Here is a 22,507-nt window from a genome sequence, read left to right as displayed (position 1 = left end):
TCAGAAAACTCTAGAATTTTACAACCAGCACACACTCATGTTTGTAGCATTACCTGTTATCGGGAAACTCCAGCTGCCAGAATTTGCCTGAAGATCCTACGTCTCCTCTGCAGGCTTTTGAGAAGTCTGCTACAAAAAAAAGTAGCAGTTAACTGCCATTTCACAAACAAAACGTGCTCCCAAAGCTACTCCCGAGCAGACGAGAAAGACACGGCTGCTCTGTATTTCAAATGTTAATAAAAACATTTACATTTGAGGCTGAAGTCTCTAAAACAGTGGATCGAAAGCTAAGCTCCCGTGAAATCTTATGGGTGCTGTTGGCTACGTCCCACCGCTAACATTAAGATTTATTTTAACTGCACGGAGGTGGCCAAGCCCTGTTAAAGCCTGAGCTAGCATTCTCGGCCTCGACCACAGCCCACAGAGAGAAACCGTTCTCTCCACGGGGCAATGCCAGCTGTCTTCAGGCAGAAATGAATCACCCAGACGAAACCTGAGAAACAGGCAACTGCTATTATCTTTGATTTAAAGACAGGACCAACCTGAGTGACCTGAGCAGTGCTACCCTGCAGGTCTAGGCTAGAGACAGGGTTTGACCTAAGGAACATCTGACTTCTAACCTGGTGCTCAAACTATTCTATGGATTTGGGTTCAGTCACTTAGGGAGGCTAAAAATCTCCCTTCCAGGGCTAGAAAATATTTTAGTATGTATTTTGTAGCGGTTTTTGGGAGAGTAGAAAGATAACCTAGTTAAAAACGTTATCTGTCAAAAATTTTAGAATAGATATTAGATAGAAATCAATATAAATTTGCAATCATAAGAGTAAAAAAAACCATCAGTGGAAACACAGCTGGCAACACTGTGAAGTGAAACCTAGCAATGTTACAGGCCCACCTGGAGCTCTAAGTAGTAAAACTGGTAAAATATGGACCACCTTTTGATGCTGTTATATCACAGGGGATAAGACATCTTTCAGTCCTCCGATGATGTCAAACATTAGTTTGTCAAACATGATTAATAGAAATGTTTACATCAGAACAACATTTGGTGAAAGATCCTAAAACCAGAATTGGAAAAATCTCTGGCACTCTGATCTTAAAAGTGATTTATTCTGAACCTGGAGGAATTCCAGGAGACTGGAAAAAAACTAGTATTTGCGACTATTCAACTTCTCCCACACAACTACAGAGTTGTTCACAGGCGAAATAATGAAATTTGAGGGGATGCAATCAATACAGAACTAAAGGATATAAATGTAATCCCCTTCTGGTGAAATTCAATGTTTCATTGAAAAGGCAACAGCACAGACATAATGCGGATGGGCTGTGTAGGACATTTGATTTATTACTTCATGGCAGTGTGAGAAAAATAGTGCAAGAGAGTATTAAAAAAGCCCACATTAAGTGGATTAAAAGTCACAAAGATCTTGACAAATTATTCCCACATTAGAACCAAGAGCAATTGCGTGTAATTACAGCAAGTTCTGCAAAGACCAGGAACAGGCCTGGCAGCTAGGCTGTATTTTCCCCAGACTTGACCAGAAAATGGCTGCTGACAAAATCTGCAAATGGCACAGAAGTTTGCAGGCTGACAAACAAAGATGAGAGTTATCAGTGATGCAGAAAAACACAGATTGCTCGAGAGGCTGAGTCGCCGAAACAAAACCACTGCTTTAACCACGCTTAATGCAAAGACACGTGGCTGAGCAAAAGAACAGCAGTCTCTTTTTAAAGGAGAGAGCAGGTACTCTGGGCATCAGTTAACAGGGAAGGGAGTGAGGGTCCTAATGGGTGAGCATCTCAACGAGAGCTGGTGATACAGCAGAGGTGATCACTGCAATCCTTGGCTGTGTCACGTGCAAACAGGAGCAAGGAGGGTGATCTTACCTCCTTGTTAGCAAGACAGCACTCAATGCCTGCGTCTGCATCCTTCAAAAGTTGCTTAAACATCAGAGAGGGAATATATTAGTCTCGAAACCAGCTGAAGAACAGGGAAGATGCCTAAAGTGAGAGATTTAGAGAGTTCAATTTGTTTAGCTGGGAAACATGGGAAGAAAATGAAGGATTACCGGTCAATCACTTAATCTAGCGGCTGTCGGTTGAGCATGCAATCAATCCAAGGCTTACAATCAATGCCCTTCTTTCTATGCAACCATGCTACCTTTATGCCATAGAGATAATTGGCTGAAAAAACACATTTTTAACAGGAAAAAAAGACCCAGAGGGTTCCCGTCCCAGTGCAGCGCCTTACTGCAGCAGGTGGCTTCACGCTCTGAACCCCCATTTCAGAAAGGCACCCGCATACAGCTCTGCAACCCCAAGTTCTGCCTTACAGTGAGCAGAGAGACAGCGCTTCAGACACCCGCACGTTCGGCATTTCCCAGCAGCTCACTCAGATTAGGAGTCAAAATGGGTGGTAGATCGAGGCCGGGGGTACTCTACGCACCTGAAGAGTCTCCAATACGCTGAACTGACAAGACAAGTGAAACCCACAGCTGGAACTGCTGGAACTGGGGATTATAGAGGTAAGAGCCACAGCACCCACATTCACACCAAGTTGCACTGCCAATCTAGTCACCAAGCACGGACATGTAACGGGACATACATGTCATTATTTGTCAATTAAAAATGAGACAAAACCCAAATGAGTTTAAGAAGGGGTTAATTTTCACTCCCTGAAAACGTTAGGGCCAAACTCTTTTCTAAAAGTAAACTACAGAGTAAATTCGAAATGAATTAAATACTGTTGTCAGTGTAAATTTGGAATAAAAGCAGGAACTAGCCTTTACATTTTCAGATACTGTCAATGTTTATGCATCAGCAGTTCACAACAGAGAAGTTTGAAATCAGCGCTGGTTTCAATAAGAGAGGGGACACTGAATCGTTACTTTTAGACGAGCTGCTACCTCGGCATCTAATAAATTCTTTCGAGGTATTTACTGGCTTTTCAAGGTGCGTTTTCTGTCTGCAGACCACACACCTGTGGCAGGCTCGTATCGTATCTGGCCAGCTATAAAGAGCAAGACGCGGGGAGACGGGTGGATCACACCCTGGCTCCCTCGGCCCTGGTGCGGAGCCGAGCCACCGCTCAGAGCGGGAGACAGCCACTGGAGGGCACAAGGCATCTGGCCTGCTTTAGAACTTGCTTCAGGAGAAGGACGGGGATTCACGTCCTGGATTCCACCGGCTGCATAAATGAACAGCGTCACAAACCTACGTACAGACACTGACTGCACAGACCTGTACACTTAGGTTAACCAGCCTTCAGGTGCAGAAGACGGCGTTATCAGCTGCGTGTTTAATAACCAAGACTCCTGTCGGTTAGAGAGTTCTGGCTGCGGAGATTTGAAGTTGCTGAGGAGCTCTGATTCTCTTCAACAAGAAAGCATCACTTATGCTAAATTTAGCTTAAGTCCAGAGCAGAGCTACTGACATCAATATGGGAGAATCCACCAGCAGGGAAAGAACTTCTTTGTCTTTAAGGACACATCTTGGTTCAAGCGAAATGACCTGTCATTAAGCCTTTATTTCACTGGAAATGTTCAGCCCATCCAAATTAAACATAATAGAAAAGCAAAAAGTTCCGGGCAGAATTATGGCATTTGAAATGGTGGCATCCTTCAGTTTTGTGACATCGGCCAAGGTTAGAGACTGCACGCTTCTGCCTTTACAACACATGTACGGCAGGACCCAGATATATTGCAGTAACCTTCACCTAACGTACACTTAGCGTCTCCCAGATTTGTTGTTCTGGCAACATTTAACTCAGTAATTTTCCATTGTTTGAAATAAAAGTCTACGGACACTGACACGCATCTGAAAAAGGCAAAATGTCAGCAATTTCGGCTAATTTAAGTCATGCCAGAAAGTGCATTTGAGAGAGACTTTCATTCCTTGTATTTGTCATAAGTCACTGCGGCCTTTCGGTATATAAAAGGGGCTATAAGAAAGATGAGGACTTTTTATCAGGGCCTGTAGTGACAGGACAATGGGCAATGGTTTTAAACTGACAGAGGGCAGGTTTAGATTGGACATTAGGAAGAAATGCTTTACTGTGAGTGTGGTGAGGCACTGGCACAGGTTGCCCAGAGAAGTTGTGGATGCCCCATCATTGGAAGTGTTCAAGGTCAGGTTGGACGGGGCTCTGAGCAACCTGATCCAGTGACTGATGTCCCCACCCGTGGCAGGGGGTTGGACTGGACGATCTTTCAAGGTCCCTTCCAACCCAAACCATTCTCTGACTCTATGACTCTGGCTGGAAGGACTCCACAACCGACCTTGCCGCCACAGCTGACTGACAGCGCTGCGAAGGCAGACAGGCCGACCCACCCTTCCTAGCCCAGCTCACCGTCCCGTCACAGCCTGAGACACCCTCCCCGGCTAACTCCATACCCGGGTATGGGCTTCAGCTCACAAGCGCGTTTTCCCTGGAACAGAGGCGAAGGGCAGCAGAGGAGCACGCCTTCCAGCCCCGAGACCCAACGCCCAGAGGGGAACTGGGAGCTGAAGCTCTCGGGTCTCTCTGAGTCTCAGTAGTTCACCAGCACCTCCTCAGACAAGGTTGTCTTAAACAGCATATGTAGGAGAAGGATTTTGTAGCCAAAAGGCAGTTTTTAAGAGGAATATATTTACAGGAAAACTTTCTTCCCCTTAAAATATGTCCTCCTGTGTCATGCTAATGAAATTTGATTAATTTATTAATGATATATTTGTTTTGGTTTGTTTTTAAGCAGTTTAAAAAGACGTGTGCTGAGCAGAAAAAAATTTCAAGAATAAATGCATGGCAATTCTGTTGATAATCAAAAGAGGTTTCCTGCTGCATGAAAGTAAAATTGGGCCCACAGGCTAATTAAAATAGGATTTGAATTAGGATGAATGAATAATTAGCATTATTCATTCAAATCTCATTTACATTGAAATGTAAAAAATTGCATGATTTACAATTATTTTTGAGGAAGCATGGGGGTTCCTTTTTGTTGTTTTTTTGGTTCGTTGGTTTTTTTTTTTTAACCTGAAAAATGAGTAAGACTTTACTGTTCAAGAAAGGAGAAAGTCATGGCCAGACGCAGCACCGGCAAGGCACAAGCACACCGCAGATCCTGTTGTGTCCTGCACTGATGCCACCCGCCTTCCTGACCCGAGCAGCAATTCCAGCGTCCATCCTAACCGACACGAGGGGAAGGACACGGGGATCTTCCTGGGATAAGAGAATTCATTGCTACCACCCTTCCATCATTCGCGAAGGAAGTGGGTTCAATCACCACCAACTTTAATCCTATGTTTTTAAGAAGTGTTTACAGCACTGTGCAGCTGAAAAAGAATAAAAAAACAACTGTACTGAATTTTATTTTTAATCTATATTATAGAATATATGGGAGGGAAAAGGCTGGGACTTTTTGGACAACACACAGCGCTTTTTCAAATAAATCCTCTGTTATCTGGCAAGTCTCTCGTGGAAAAAAGCAGAGAATGGTTTTGAAAAAGCCACAGCATCAATGTCATTTTGGAAACAATTTCTGAACAGTGCCTTCAAATCCCAGGCATGTTAACAAGGTTCTGCTGATCCCCAGACCCATCCCCTCGAGTCTAAAAAACCCCTCGTTGAATTATGAGACTGCAGATCCTATGCAGGATATAAATAGAACACTAAAATATGGGTAAGAGGTAGAGATATAATAAGATTCTTGTGCTGTCAGAAAAAATAAAGATGTTAAATAAGTATCTTTTTGAAAATAAACGTACAGATACCCACTCGAGCATTCAGCTTAAAGACAAACTGGAATTTGTAGATCAGACATGAACCTCCAGTAGCCTCAGCGTGCCCTCTAGGTAACGCTAACATGGAAAGCCAAGTGACAATTTTAGCAACACTCCCCCACAGTGACACAATTCAAATGAAACCACAACGTGTTTTGTGCTGGCCCAAACTAGCATTTACTTCACCTGCAGCAACCACACTCCCACAGGAAGCAGCGTTTCCAGGGCAGACACCCCAGAGCACGCGAGATCCGGACTTTGGAAGAGCGGCGTCCACTGGGGCAGCCCATGCACCCTGTGCTGCGGCGCGAGGACATGATGAGCTGCAAGCCTGACTCGAGTTCATTTGAGAGCGGAAGCCTGCAGTGACAACAGGCTTCATCGAAAATGGAGGCTGGGCTGTAGAGTCTGTGTTATCTCATGAGGTTTTTGGAGACCTGTTTTGGCGTCTGTGTCAGCCTGAATCCCTTTATGCATGCTGGGCATTCAGTATCCCTTCCGAACAATGGGAACGAGGTGTACCAGCTTGGAGGCTGGTATAGCGAGCTCCCAAATTTGGCATTTCTGTAGCGACTCAGGACAGGTTGTCAGATGCTTAGCAGACCTGAGCAAGCTGCTCATCAGATCTGTCCTACAGACTTAGGGTATCAAGAAACAGAAGCAAGCCCCAGGTGATGCTTGGACTCTGGTGATATGAAATGTAATAATGGAGAAAATAAACCGGTCAGCAGATTACACGGCGAGATGCGGTGCGCTGTTTGACAGTCTTTGCAATGAAACACTTGATCCTTGGGGCAACAAGCCACAGTCAAACCGACATGGCATCACGCCAAACCTTGGTCGTACCAGCACAGTACCAGGACTGAAGCTTGCAGCACGAGCAACCCCTCTCCCTTCACACAGCTTGTGGATTAGGAATAACCCAACCAGTGAAGAGATCCTACGCTGGAGCTCAAAAACAACCCGGGAGTTAACTCTGCCTGAGCTCTCCAGAGCATTCCCTCTCTCGTCTCACCCATCTCCCTTTTCTAGTCTCACACACTCCAAAGCATTTCTCTACAATACAGTTTAACCCTACTAAGCCCAGGTGGTCCCGAGTAGCTCCTATACAAACTGGCCTCATACAGCATTGGCAGGTCCAGCATGACTTCCCAACCCAGGTCCTGCTCTTGGCCTCGGCATTGACGCACTTGTTCCTCACTATGTAGGAGCTGGTAACATACAGCAAAACTCTTTGCCTGTGTAATTCAGTTGGACATTGAAAACAAGGAATTGCAGGGTAGGTAGAGGGCAATTTGTTTATGCAAAGAGTTTGAATCTGAAGCTCAAGCCATACTAAGAGAAAACACCCAACACTGCTGTTTTAAGATCAAGTGCAAGTGTTTAACCAAAACCTGAGCTCTTGGATTGTCAATCCAGGCTGTCTGCAGACAACGGGGCCAGGGACTTGTATTCGTACCCTTAAAATCCAAAGATCAGGAGGGTATTCTCAAGAAAGACTGTTCCTACCAACAGAAATGACCATCAGACTGGGTGAGCGTGGTCTCAGTATGGATTCAGGTCCACAAAACACTCCCGACTGCGAGCTGTCGAGCTGCGAGCTCGAGCCCTTTCTGCAGGCTTTTCCACAAGATGATCATATATATACAGCACTCACCTCCCAAACACCAAGTTCTCCTCTCTAGGAGCTGCTCTCAAACTAGATATCCATTTGGTAAGATACCATGTGCTCCTTAGCTCAGGGCTACTAAACCCTGGTTCAGACACATGAAGCGTTACCGCTTGCCAAAATGCTTCAGAGATCAAACACACCAAATGCCCAACAAACCCGATGCTGCAACAGCTTCTTTGTAAGCGACAGAACCACCTGTTTACTTCAGCCACTTATTTGTATTTTGAAGATGCTTAATGTCTAGGTTCCCTTGTACCCATATGCATTACCCTAAGAAATGTATAATATTCTGCCAACTGGCAGTTTAAACTACCAATTTTATCTTCCAAAGCAGGGTCAACTAGAGCAGGTTGGCAGGTCCACGTCCAGCCTGGTTTTAAATACCTCCGAGGACGGAGACTCCACAAGCTCTCTGGGCAACCTGTTCCTACGTCTGACCACGCTCACAGTAAAAAAAGCTTTTCTTATATTTAAGTTGAATTTCCTGTGTTTCAATCTGTGCCCATCACCATTCCCTGGGTACCACTGAGAAGAGTCTGGGACAACAGCAGCAAAGCAATTTTTCCTGTAAGAATGAAGGTAATAGAGGTAATTGAAACACACTGGCAAGCGATACGGCGACCTAAGATCCTTCTTGTTCACAGGGCGGGATGACTGCCCAAAAAAGCACAGGCTGCTGCTGTGTAGTCATCCCCCGACATGCCATGTGCAGTTCTACTAGTATTGGCATGATATAAACACAATACATTACTAAAATATTAAAAATATTGTACTGTTGACTATTGCACCTGTGTTCTCAGCAGTTATTTTAACAAACAGGGTAAAGGGGTAAAGGGTAAAAGGGTAAAGACGGAAAAAATGCAGTGGGGTGACGACAAAAGGCAGGTACTAAGTGACCAACACCACTCCAAAGTGACAGAGCGCGATGGACAGCGGGGCTGGGGTTACTGCACACACCTACCAACGAATCCCACAGATTCAGCTCATTTCAGGACACGCTCACCAGCTCGTGAACAGCAGAGGGAAAGAAACTGCAGGACGGCGTCCCGCTTCAAACTCTGCAACAGCACACGTGCGGGCAGGCCCGGCACCGTCACGCAGGGCTGCACCCAGAGACATGCAGAAGAAGAGCAGAGCGCAGGTGAAGCAAAAGAACTTGTGCACTCAAAGGAAGCGGGAGCATGCCCTGCCTGACACTTCAGACCTATGGACGGGCACTTCCACACCGAGACCCAGAGCACTGCAGCAAGAAAAGCGGGAAAAATTGTATTTTCCCAGACAGACCCAAAAGGTCTCTGGTCCAAATCAAAGAACACACAAGAACCGTTGTGTGTTACATCCCCAGCAAAGCCACTGAGGGACACGTGCTGCTGGAGAGCAACAGCCTTTGTATGGGCTAGAGCATGCGTGCACTTACCTGGGTCCCTCCATCTCTCTCGCAGCGAGGTCTGGGTAAGGCCATGTTCACTCGCATACCGTTTCAGTCAGGCAGCACAGAGATTTCTCTGTCTTGATGTGATTAGCGATTCGAATAACCACAACACCCCTTTAACTACTCCTGATTCCACTGCAGCCAACAGCACCACAGCATTTCCCCATCGGGCTCCTCCTATATGCTCAGAGGGATGAGTGTCAAAAGAGAATGACACTCTCGAGGCAGCTGACCCAAATATCACTCTCACGACCATTTCGGGAACGAAGAGAGAAGCCAAAAGAGAGCAATTCTGTCGGCTCCTGTACGTCAAAAGGCTCTCACTTGGCTGAGCTGAATATAATCAAATGGGGATGAACACCTAATTCACCCACCACCATATTATGACAGTCAAAAGAAACTATGATAGCGTTTGCTTCATAGATAAGCCTCAAAAACCAGTACAAATTGCTTGTAAATAAAATAGATTCCACATACGCAGTCTGCCACAATGTCCCCAATCACCCATTGTGCAACATTTAAGGATGGCAGTTGTTTCACTGTGACCCAAATTAAAATAAAAAAGATTTTTCTTTCCCAGCTCTGTCATCTGGTCTAGCATGAGACACCGCCTCACCCTACAATTGTACCAAATTCATCTAATGTTTTCTTCAACAGCAGCTTTTCGACTAAGCTTTACAGAGAAGGAAGGATGTTCAGAAAGCAGACGAGGACATTGCAGTGGACACTGCAAACCCTCACCACCAACTGCTTTACAAGACATCCAACACTTGGAATAGCTCTACTAAACCCGGTCAGGACTTTCCACTTGCTGAGATATGGAGGACCAGAAAGCTTTGCAACCCTCTGTGACTTTACACAACTGTACGTCTCCTCAGGTGGAGAGCACTAAGCTCAGGAGGATGGTAGTCAGCCACGCCAGAAGGCCACCTTCTCGCTGTCGGTTACCTGTACACCACAACAATCTATGAGGATGGTGGTGGGAACACCTACGGCCAAGGACAGAACAACAGCGCCTCACCATCAAACCCGTTCCCTACAGCGACGCGGTGCCCAGCGCACACACGGCCGCGCGCTGCACAGGCTGCGTGCGCAGAGGGCAGGTGCTCCTTCCAGAGCGCCATGCGGAGAGCAAGGGGTCCGCTACACCAAGACAGCGGCAAACACACAAGCGTCCAGGCAAGCTCGCTCGCTCTCCTGCCAAACGCTGGCCTGCTGCTTCAACTTCACTCAAGTGCTACTGAACTGCAGGAATAATTTAAGAGTTTTGTTTCAGTAAATCGGTTTGAAGTACAATTTGTTTTGAGAAAAGGAGCGTAGTAAATCAGAGCAGACTGCTATACTGGCATTAAGATTTTACTTCAGCTTGAGTTCAACAGGAGTCTTAACAGCTTTATTTTGCCAAAGATAAAATTTAGAATATAAATACACACATAAATTCACTAAGTGAATTATTTGTTGAAAAAAAATTATTTCCTATAGTGAAATAAGGAACTCAAAATTGTCATTTTCTGAAAGACTTGAATATTTTTCTAGACCCCCTTGGGAAGAGACCTGAAGCGCTCGCTGACTGAACTCCCTATGCTCCATCACACCAGCTGGGAGAACACACATACCAACTGTTTTTATTCTTTCTGAGAACAGCCACAAATAACTTCTATTTTATGAGAGGAAGCTAGAAGCCCTTATCCACCATGCCTCACGCCACAGAGAAAGACGTACTTCACCAAGCACAAAGTAGCAGGTGGGCCATTTTTTGCCACCTGACTGCTTTACATGGCCATATATTATCAGACTTATTATCAACACTGATTATGAAAATTAGCAGCAAATTTAAAGCAGATTAGCCTCCCAAATGCATGGAAACTGCTTAAGCCAGGCATGCAACTTGATATGAGAGTGCCAACAGGACGAGGCTATGGTATATACTGCTTTTTGGTCCTGCTGGAGATGGAAAAAAGCACACGGAGATACTACAGGCACAACTGTGGGCATCGCGACAGTGCCAAGCTTCCCCCAGTTTCTTATTTCCAAGCTTTCAAGATTTTAGGAGGGTGGTCACATTTTGATACAACCTTGGTAGTCACCAAATGAACTTGTGCTTGTTCTGTGCATGTTCTCTTCAAGCTCCAACCAGGAGACAGCAGATCACCACCATTTAGCAAGACCACAGAGAAATCACGACTCGCTGTCCCAACACAAAGTGGGCATCAGTGTAAACAGGATTATAAGGCACTGGCCAGCGGTCTGGCCTTAAAAGATCTTATTTAGGAAAATATCTAGAACACCAAAGACTGTAAAAAACCTTACTTTTCTTATAACTAAAAGAAAGTAAGATGAGCATATTACAACAGAACCTGTACCAACAAGAGAATCTTCTGGCAGTCTCTGCAGTCTTTGGACAGCCCAGTTCACTCCCAAGGCTGGCTAAGGCCATGCTGCAAGTTTGGATACAAGGAATTTCCCATCTGCATTACCAGATTGAAACATTCACAGGAAAATACGAAGAAGAGACAAAAAACGTTAACATACTAGATTGCTTTAGTGATGAATGCAGACACAGCCTCACTATTCCACCTAGCACGTACTCACAGATCTATCACCAGCTACGCCAGCTGCCGCTTTACCAGTTCTCTGAAGGGTTAAATCACTGGCATGCGCAAGGGGCCCAACCATTTTCTAAGGCAGAGGTGAGTAGGTCTGCTTGCAAAAATATTCTTAATATGAACGATATTTGAGCATCCGCTGTATCACATCTCCTCATTTGCTAAAAGAAAAGGGGGATTAGCTGCAAGCAAGGTAACTCCTGATAAGAAACCACTGATTATTTGGTGCATCCTCTCACTAAGGCAACTCGTACCTACTCTGCCAAGTTCACAGACCCGCAGAATGGTTTGGGTTGGAAGGGACCTTGAAAGATCATCCAGTCCAACCCCCTGCCACGGGCGGGGACATCAGTCACTGGATCAGGTTGCTCAGAGCCCCATCCAACCTGACCTTGGACACTTCCAACGATGGGGCAGCCACAACTTCTCTGGGCAACCTGTGCCAGTGCCTCACCACACTCATTGTAAAATATTTCTTCCTTATGTCCAATCTAAAGCTGCCCTCTGCCAGTTTAAAACCATTGCCCCTTGTCCTGTCACTGCAGGCCCTGGTACAAAGTCTCTCTCCGTCTTTCTTACAGGCCCCCTTAAAGTACTGGAAGGCCACTATAAGGTCTCCCCACAGCCTCCTCCTCTGCAGGCTGAACAACCCCAACTCTCTCAGCCTCTCTCCACAGCAGAGCTGTTCCAGCCCTCGGACCATTTCTGTGGCCTCCTCTGGACCCGCTCCAACAGGTCCCTGTCTGTCTTGTGCTGGGGACCCCAGAGCTGGACGCAGCGCTCCAGGGGGGTCTCACCAGAGCAGAGCAGAGGGGGACCATCCCCTCCCTCGACCTGCTGGCCATGTTGCTGCCACCTATCCTATGACTAAAATAGTTTCTCCCCCATCGCTCTGTTACCACTTCAGATACCCATCCGCATCTTGAGGGAGCCTCCCTGCAGAAAGCCACCACCAGGAACAGGTTCATTTCTTAATGCTACTAAGACTACGTGACTTCTTTACACACCTACTCACAGTGCTAGAAACAGAGCCAGCCCCCTCGCCAGCCCCATTCCCCCGGGGACTCTCTGGGAAACTGGCTCACACTGAAGTGACTGGAGAGGAGGTTACAGAATAAAGAGCCAAAAGGAAGAGTAACGGGTGGGGAGGACCGGGTCGCATTCACCAAAGAGGTTAACGGAGCTCAGAGCTGGAACAGCCAACCTGGTTACAGCCTTCCTTAAAATCGCCTTGGTACGTGGAGGCAAGAGTGATGTCAACTCTGTAAGACAAGGGTTGTGAAGATAATCCTGGCAGAAGGCAGACCTCCAAACCCGACACTCATACAGGACTAATTAGACAATATTATACAGACTAGAATTAGTGGACAATTCATATATCTGTATAAATACAATATACTAGAGAAAAAAGTCAGTGTGGCTTCTGTAAAGGGACTTCCAGCCTCACAAAAGGCTCTGGGCTACCTGGATTTTTAAGATCTGCAAGTCTCTCTCTTCAAAGGCTTCTTGTAGGACTCCAAAAGGCCACACCGGAAAAGGGACTGTCCCTGCACAGATAAACAGCTGGGTGAAAGATAACAAAGAGTAGGAGTAAACGGTCATTTCCTGCAAGGGAAGGAGGTCAGAGCGGAGTTTCGCAGGGAGACAGGCTGGGACCTGTGCTGGTCCAGGACATTGTTTGAGTAAAATGCAACAGGGAGCTGGGTGGCATGTGACCGAGGATCCTGATGATAATATTCAAGGCAAGGAAGATAAGCAACCATGAGGAAGGGCAGAGGGACCTTATGACTCTAAGTAACCTGGTAATAAAATGGCAGATGAAATTCCATGTAGATAGAGTGATGCATACATTGAATAAAAGAAAAAATAAATAAATCTTCATTTCACACTAAAAAAGATGTGCCCTGAGATGGCCTCAGCAAGCAGGAGATCTTGGGGCTGACAGGCTGCTCTGTGAAAGCTCCGGCACCGCTCAGCACGGTCCAGAAAGCCAACAGCATATTACCAGTGCTAGAGAAGGACGAGCACACAAACAGCGCACGCTGCTGTGTCACCGTGAGCACCCGTGGCTCACCCGCATCCCAGCCGTGGCATACGGCTCCGGTCACTCTTGCCATCCCCCATCATGGAAACAGAGAACAACAGAAACAGCTTTGGAGAAGAGATATGGACTGGCTGGTGTAGGAAGAACACTGGAAAAACAAGGTGGCTGAGGGGGAAAGAGAAGGGAGCTGTAAAATCTGGAGTAACCTGGAGAAGGAAAGCCCCTTAAAAATTGAAAAAAAGAGACAGTGCTTCAACACAACCGGTAAGTCTCTAGGCGGAAAGCAGTGAAAATGCTGAGAGGGGTTTCAAGCACGCTTCTCCTGTGCTTTTACTGTAGCCTCTGCTTGAGCCAGTGTCAGAAACAGGACTCCGGACCAGGCAGACGTTCAGTCTGATCCAGTGCGGCTGTTGTAAAGGAGCCAGGAGCAAGCGTCTCCCCAGGGGGCTGTGGGAAGAGCGCGTTAATGAATCAGCTAAAAGAGAGATGCTAGCGGAAGCCAAAAGGAAAAAAAATTGGTTCGTCAGGTTATTAATCGTTGATAAGTTACAGCTGATTGGTATTCAGTATTTACTTGTCCAACAAATCTCATGCAATCGGCACACTTGAAGGGCAGCAACAATTTCTTTCCGTCGATAACTCTCCAGTACAGCCCTCCAGGGAATTCGATTTTGCAGACACCCAGATCAATAAGGGTTTGCCACAGATTGTAAAGACAGCAAGAGCAGGCTGAGGAATGCAAATCAAGCCAGGTATTGCCACAGAGGTGGACATTTCAAGTAAACAGTCCAGGAGGAGTCAAGACTTTACATGAACCAAGGAAAAAAGATGATCATTTCCATATGGCTACATGGAAGATCACTGTGTACTTCCTCCCAAACACTTCAATTTTATTTTATTCAATATCCCAGGAATCACAGTTTCCACTATGAAAATTCTTCTTTTAAAAATAGTTCAACTATGTATTTGAATGTTAACTAAGTAACTCTTGTAAATGAATGTCGGCTGTAATTAAAATTTAGTCATTTCCCAACTACTTGAAAATGTTTACCGTGAAAATCAGGAGATTTTTAGATTTTTAGGAGGAGATGCTGCATGCAAGTCAGCACACCTGCAAAACACATTAAAAAACTTAAATATTTTATTTTTACACCATTTAAAACTGTATTAACATGGGGGCCAGCCCCACGTGCACAATCCACCACCCAGCCCCTTGCCTGCCTACAGATGTTTCTCTAACCTCACGCCCCCGGATTATGGAGCATTACTTGTCAGCTGTGTCCCTGAATCCCTCACAGAGCAAGACATCCAGGAGCTAACAAGGAGTCAGCAACTCACCCTCGAGGTAGCATGGAAACCACCCACACACAAGAAATACATCGCCCTTCCGGGCCCTCTACTATTTTAAGCACGAGAGAGATACAGAACTTTAGAGATGATGACTTGTCATACAGGAGCGTGGCACGGCTGCACCACTCACAAGTGTCCGACGCTGGGATGTCACCGCGAGCAGGAGTCAATGCACCCTGATGCCACAAGCACCACTGGTCATCCCGCAAGCCGTGTATTCTCGAGGCGCACCACAGCTATCCTTAGGTTTAGACCCAGATGTAATTTTTCCACATTCCTTCATTGGTTTAGCTTGATCAGAAAAGCAAAGTGGAAAGAACCGGCTCCAACACGCTACGTGTTTTGGGAGGGCTTTGGGGATTTTTAGAAGAGAGGAAGCGCTGGGAACAGCTACCTACAAGGCAAATAAAACAACCCTGGGAAAGCGGATTAAGGGCTGAGCGGAACGCCGCAATGGGTGCTCAAAGGAAAATAATAAAAAGCAGTTGTTAGCTGCCTCTCCAGCACCACTGAATTCATACTAAAAAGAACAGTAGGCACAATCTGCTGGTCATCCATACCTATGTCTTCTCTTAGTACTTCAACAGTATCTTAAACGAGGTCAGGCACCCACACTCAAAATGGTTTTCTGACAAATTTGTAACTAAAAAGGTGGAACTAATATCTGAAGAGCCGAAAGCTGGTATCATGTCCTTATTTAGGCAAAAAAGCTGACTGACTCCAACGATTTTCATCTAAGCAAGGTAATAGGGAGAAATCCTTCACTCCTGTGTAAAAATGTAAATCCCAGGTCAGTGAGTCATTTAAGCACATGCCTAATGTAAAGCTTGAAAGAAATCCTGCTAATAACCAGGATGCTTGCATATTTACAGTTAGGCATGGGCTTAAGTACCTGGATGATCTGGAAATACCCGATAGCCCCCGGAAAAGAGACTAAAACAGGCTGGTTCATTAATTAATCACAGTGGTATGAACAGGACTGCTAATATTAAACTGGGGGGTGGGGGGTGCAAAACGTACGTTTGTGTGTGTGTGTGTGTGTGTGTGTGTGCCGAAGCATCTGTTCAAATTGAGGCACATAAAACATTTTTCAGCCCAGTGACTCCATAGGGAAATGCCTTGTACATCAGCTCATCTGACTCAATTTTTCCATCACATTTCCCTTAATACAGTTTTGTCCATAAATACACTATTCGTTTTTTCCAAATATAGCTTTTTATTTATAGAGTCAGAAAACCTTGTATCTTGTGTTATTACTTAAAGCCCTGGGTTCTTCTTTGAAATGTAATCATTAAGGAATTATTAGCCAATATTGAGGTATGAAACTAAGTTATCTACATTTGCAGAAGGAAAAGGGATTTCTTTCTGGTACAATATTTACTGTTCTCAGTATTTCCTTCACCAGAAAATACCTAGTAACATCGTAACTGTCCAGCCATACATTGCCGTATGTCAATTTAGCTCGTAGCACATCCGGGAACTTTCACCTTAAACCTTTGTTTTACACAAAAGAAAGCCAAGTTTTTAAAAATCCCAACCAGATCTTCCAGACAGTCCACAATTTGGGCAGAACCGTGCATCACTACCCAAGCAGTGATAACAACTCATATTTATGGTACAAGGAGGTCAGAAAAGGAAATCTAACACTGCCTTCTTCCCCTCCAAGGAGCATTTTGAAGATAAATTCTCTTTTGTGCCTTTTAACAGAAAGCGAACAGCCTCCCAAAAACCATGACAAAGAGTGGCCAGTGAATAGATAATTTAGACATTTAAAAGGTATGGGGGTTTTTCAGAGGCAGAATTTAGACATTGAGCAATACTGAGCACTGCAAGTGAAATATGATTTAATAGAATTTGACCATTATTAACCACAACTTGAGTAAAAAATAAAAAGCATAGCACATTATTACACAGCACAAGTACAGGACAGTGGAATTCCACTCCTGCTGCTCATGGGAAGTGCAAAGACCAGCTGGAAAGACTGATAACGATGCGGGGTTCTGCAATAAAATATTCATTCACAAAGCACGGCAAACGGGACCGTTTCCCTGCATGGAGGCGGCAGTGCAGCCACCCTCGAGGGGCTGACCGGGCTGTGGTCCAGGGACCGGTTTTTGGAGGCGCATCTGTAATTCAGGGAGTCTTCCTACGTCCTGGGCAGGGATGCTAGGAAGGATGGTGTTTCCCCACGCAGGTCAGCGGTGTTAAAGCCAGAGCAATCATAAGGAAAAGGGGAAATGTATGAAAAGTAGGAAATATTAATGGAACTTTTTTCATGGGAATAACTTACTTTCTATTAACCGGATTAAAAAAAAAAATCTGGAGCACAAACTCTGTAAGGGACTTTGTTGAATGGCAGCATGAAAAACAAAAGCTGGAAACCGGGTGGGAAGAAAGGATCACCTCTTCCTAACCAGACAGCAGCGCCCATCCTCTGCAGTTTTGGCCAGACAACAAAGGGGTCCATTATCTGCCCAGGATTTTACTCCAACTGTTTAACGATCGTTACGGTTGTCCGAGTTTGTGCCGCTATTGAGAATCCTGTCTGAGCAGTAAGGCTGAGGCATAAACGAGGTACCTGCCGCAACTCGCTTTGCGTTAAAAAAAGAGATGGTGAAAATCTGAAGTGGCTTTAGGAAAGAGCCACAAAATTGCTTCCCTCTGCCTGGCTCGATGCTAATAGTGAGGCTACAGACTGACTTCATAACTTCTCAGCCATGCGGTCCCTTGAAGGTACTAATGATTGCAAGGGGAACGCTGGCAAATCACCAAAATTCGACCTGATGAGCACAGTCTGCCTGAGTTGCCCCGTTCCTGGCTCACACGTACCCTGTTGTGCGTTAGCAGCTCTTGGTTGAAAGCTCACTACAATATAACAAGTCCTTACTCTCCCGCGTCGTGGCTTGGTCAAAAAACAAGCATCAGCTACCCTGCGAGCACCTGCTGGCTCCAGCTCCCCCAACAGAAGTACCCAAGGCCCAGGAATTTCAGTAACCCAGTCCATAACCTACCCAATGTAGGCGCTTTCAGGATTAAACGACTCCTGACAGCATGTTTCTAGGCTGCTTTGTTGGTCCTAAGTAGCTGAATTACACCTACGTACAACTGCAGGCACTATAAGAAGTGCACGGGACCTCATCCTTTACTTGGTGAAAAGTGACGTTTTAGGAGAGTTTGGGAGGTTTTTTTTGGACTCACAGAAGTTGCTGGCAGTCAGTAAATTACCAACTCAACAAATCTGTGTGTTAAAATTCATTGCAAACTCTCCATCAGCGATTAGATTTCACAGCTTATAAGAATTTTGCTCTTGAATCTTGCCCTTGTCAGCTATAAAACCATACAAAGCCAGAAAAGACCTTTTAAGATAAAGTTTCACCTGAGCAACACAATTCCCAAATCAATTACCTTTTGAACCACAAAAAATTCTTTAGAAAAACTGTCTACAGTTCAAACTCTTCAGTATGTACTAAAATCTTTGCTAAACTCTTAAAATTAGTCTAAACTTGCCTAGCATCTGATTACTGCCTTGTTACACCTTTGTCCTCGCAAACGAACTCATAACTGTTAACGAGTTTCCTTTTAACCTTCCCTCTGTTAAGAGGCGATGGGACCGCTGGAAGTCCTTGCTGTCAGCACGTTTTCCTACTCTTTCAGGGCTCTTCTCTAACTTGTTCAAAGCAAGCCGCTGTGCTCTCAGTCTGTGACCCCGATTTTTCAGTTATTTACTGATATTTGCATCACTTGCAAGTTATCTGTGATGACTTGGATGTTTGCTTCGAAGTAACAGGCAAAAATAATCACTAATGAAGGCCTAAGAACAGGTACCAATGGAACCCATCTAGAAAACAGATATTTCATGACAATTCCTCATTTATAATCATGCATTCAGACCTGTGAGTTGCTCTAAAAAAACCCAAAAAACTAATGTTGTTGCTTCAATTAAGACAACACTTAGATTTTTAAATGAAAATGTTGTCTATTAGCAATAATTCAGTAGTCTGCTGCATCAGTGATAATACAAACTCACAATTTTAGTGTTAAAAGTACTAAAGGTAGTCACATTGATAAGGGTACAGCCAGTCATTAAGATTTTTTTTAATAACTTTTCACAATTTCAACTGATCTGAAACTTGATAAAGCCAGTTTTACAAGCCACTGCGAGGATGAGAGAAGCTGGGTGACCAACCCAAGTAGCCACAACGAACAGCAGCTGAATGCGTTTTCAACACAGTTGAAAAAACAGAGACGGTCTTGTAAAACAAGTTTCATGTGATCTGAAACACAAACCTTCAAACGTACGTGTCAAAGCGTACTGACATATGTTCCTTGTTCCATTTCGCCCCATCTTTTGCCATTTCAATTCAGAAATGCCAGTCAAGTTACCGTTTTTCAAGAAATACACTGCAAAGGGATCATTTTCTTACAAAGAGCCACAGAAATACCCCCAGGGCAGACACCCACGCTCAGTTCAACCCACCCAAAGCACGCAGCCACCCGCTCTCAGCACACCATCAACCCCAGCTCACCTGAGCTTTTGCTCCAAGCCCCCTCACTCCCTTACCTCGCCTCCTCCTCAGCTGCAGACATGGTCAGAAGCCCCTGGCCATAAAGGGTCCCGGCTACACGGTCGCAGGGGAAATTCCTGCAGTCAAACTACTCTACCTCAGCTTTAATCACCAGGGCCGTCTACTCGCTAGGAGCTTTTGCCGCTGACCAGAGAGAGAAGGACGGACGCTGAGCAGCCTGCGCATTCGTCAGACACAGAAAATATGTAATGGTTCACCCCACCCACCGCCAAGCCCTCCAGATCCGCTTCAGTCACCAGCGTGACGCAAGGGGGAAAACAAACACTGTCCCCTCCTGCCTTTTTAGAACTGCAGAAAAGCTGGAGTTAATTTTAGGATTGCTGGAAATACAGGACTTTCAGCTGTTTGCAGTCGTATGGGGAGAATAAGGAACGGCACAATAAGGCTCAAATTACCTGTGTGCTTGTATATTCATTTTCTTTTAAAAATTCTTACATATCGCACTTCGTACAACAGAGCTTACCTGTTCCCCCAGGAAAGCACAAGCATACCTTTAGAATATACTTGGAAAGAATCAAAAATACAGAGAAGGGCACCTTTCATTTTCACAAGTCTTGACAGAAAACAGCAGCTTTCCCCTTTTAAATGACCTGAAGAAAGGTGGGTTTTGGTAATGGGACGGACAGCTGGTTTGCTGAACATCACTGTGAAACAGATTTCTAACAGAAAGGGAGAGATTTTTCTTCTACCAATTACCCTTGACTTACAGTGGGCAGAAGACATGGAAATAATAACAGGAATAATCAATTGTCTGTCAAATGCAAGGTTTTTATTCTTCCTCTTATTTCTAAATACTAACTAAACACCCAACAAAAAAGCTGAACTCAGTATTACCAACTGTTGCTCGAGAATCCATACTGTACATCCATGCCCTAATTAAATCTCTGTGCACTGTCTCCTATTTGTAATCAATTTGACGGTGGAACAAAATTAGCACTTCCCTAGGAAGCAAGGTCGCAATGACCAGAAAGAGTCAGAACTAATTCCTACCCGTAAAAAAAAGAACTGGCTAAAAAAAAGCCAGTAAAAATAACTGTACAAATGTCATTCTTGTGAAATTTTACGACGATGGGTGAAAGTTAGGCCCAACAGAGGCCAAAACTTTCATTATCCGATACAGGGGGCGGATTCTTCTCCTCGTGCTCTGCATTCAGATCGAGCGCAGAGAAATGTCAAACTGCACGGCTGTAGCCCCAGTTAGCTCGAGACAGGGTTAACTCAGGCCGTCAACAGCATTATAAACGTTTATCTGGCCAAGGAGAGCAAGGAGCTACTGATTTCTTAGCTCGTGTTGGTGCTACGACAGCATCTGCTGCCGTGGACCGAATGCTCAGGGATCTGCCGAGCACCGTCCTGCCAGGCTGAGGAGTTGGGACGGCAGAGCCGGCTTTGCGACAAGAGTGCATTAGCGAGGTGACGGACGGTTGGTGTCTCTTAAAGTAAAAAAAAATACCCGTTACTTGCAACTAAGATCAGCATCAGAGGAAAAAGCAAAATTTACCACTGAAGTGGTAAGAACACCTCGAAGGCTGTGTACTACCAGCACCCTTCTCTCTAGTGCCAGAAAGCTGGGACCAGGGTTTGCATTTCTTCACTTGGGGAAAGCACATCAGAAATGCCCGTCGCTGAAAGCCACCTCCCCGCAGCGGGACCCAAGGCGCGTCCCTGCCCTCCAGAGCCGCCGCGAAGCTCGGAGGGACAAAGCCGACGGCGCCAGCCGCGGGCAAGCGGCGGGGACGCGCGGGCCCGCCCGGCCCACGGGGGACGCCGGGCTCCGGAGGCGCGACCGGCACCTCGCAACGGCGGCCGGCGGCGGGGGGCGCGGCGGCTGCTCTCGGCCCCTCGCTCCCCTCAGAGCGCCCGGATCCCCGCAGGCTCCCGCCTCCCCTCAGAGCCCGCGGCTCGGTCCCCTCAGGATCCCGCCTCCTCTCAGCCCCCCGTGGCTCGGTCCCCTCAGAGCCCGCGGCTCCCCTCAGAGCGCCCGCCGCCCCTCAGCCCAACGGCCGCTCCGTCTCTCCCGCGCTCCCCTCGGCCCCGCGGCCCTCGCCCCCTCCCCACTCACGCCGCCGCCCCGCGCGGCTCCGGCCCATGGTCGCGGCGGAGCCCCTCGGCCGCCCACGCGCGCCGCCGCGGCGGGCCCGGCGAGCCCGGGCGGGGGGCGCGGGGCGCATGCGCACAGCCCCCTCCTCCCCCTGAGCCCACCCACCCACCCGGCCCCGCCGCCACGTGCCGCCCGGCGCGCGCCCCCGCGGGCTGCGCGTTCACGGGGGGTGGGGGTGTGCACGGAGGCCTCGCGCGTGGGAGGCCTGGAAATGGGGGAGGGGGAGGGACGCAGCTCTGCGTGGGGCTGGGACGTGGCCCGGGCGGCTCCTGGGGGGGGGCGGGAGCGGGGCGGGGTGCGGCCATGGCCGGCCGGCACCTGGGCTGGGGACAGAGGGACACGGCTGGTGACACCGAGCAGCGGCCTCGGAGACCAAGGGAGCTGGGTGCCCTCCGGAACGGGACGGGGACAGAGACACGGAGCAGGATGCGGACGGGGACATTGGGAGCAGGACAGGGACACCAAGAGCAGGGTGGGGATGGGGGCATCAGGAGCAGGACGGGGACAAGGACACTGCCAGCAGAATGGGGACAGGGACACGGGGAGCAGGACAGAGAGAGGGGCACTGGGAGCAGGGCTGTGGACAGGGACACCAGGGGCAGGATGGGGGCACTGGGAGCAGAGTGGGGATGGGGACACTGGGAGCAGGACAGGGCTGCGGACACCAGCAGCAGGGCTGCAGCCAGGGTCACCAGGAGCAGGGTGGGGACAGGGACACTGGGCAGTTGCTCAAAGCAGCGTGTCCCCCCGGGGACCTGTGGAGTCAGTGGGGACGGGGGACAAACAGGGACGACTGAGGGGTTGGCACAGCGTCCCTCATTGCCGACGACCCCGCTGCGGACCAGGGTATTTGCCCCCTTGGCGGGTCCTGGCGCTAAGCCCCGATGAACTCGTGCCAAGGATGAAGCCCCCCAGCACCCGCTGCCCTAGCGAGCAGTTCCCCATGCCAGCGTGCCTCA

The 22,507-nt window shown here is 47.1% G+C and overlaps 1 protein-coding gene across 19 annotated transcripts in view; it reads right to left on the bottom strand.

Annotated features, from left to right (window-relative positions):
* GJC1 (gap junction protein gamma 1) overlaps positions 1-21,631 on the bottom strand; it is a 40,396-nt gene extending 18,765 nt beyond the window's left edge. For 13 of the 19 annotated variants that reach the window (XR_012778605.1, XR_012778603.1, XR_012778606.1 and 10 more), the window contains exons 1-3: positions 21,510-21,631; positions 1,888-2,001; positions 54-129 (exon numbers count right to left, since the gene is read on the bottom strand). The gene's annotated coding sequence lies outside the window, so the exon portion shown is untranslated. The other 6 variants (XR_012778602.1, XR_012778598.1, XR_012778608.1 and 3 more) reach the window with 6 other exon arrangements.
* Between the last annotated feature and the right edge of the window lie 876 nt (positions 21,632-22,507).

The sequence above is a fragment of the Mycteria americana genome, chromosome 22 (assembly GCF_035582795.1).
Source record: "Mycteria americana isolate JAX WOST 10 ecotype Jacksonville Zoo and Gardens chromosome 22, USCA_MyAme_1.0, whole genome shotgun sequence".
NCBI lineage: Eukaryota > Metazoa > Chordata > Aves > Ciconiiformes > Ciconiidae > Mycteria > Mycteria americana.
Note: the sequence above shows the minus strand (reverse complement) of the source record. Positions and strands in the feature narration are given on the sequence as shown.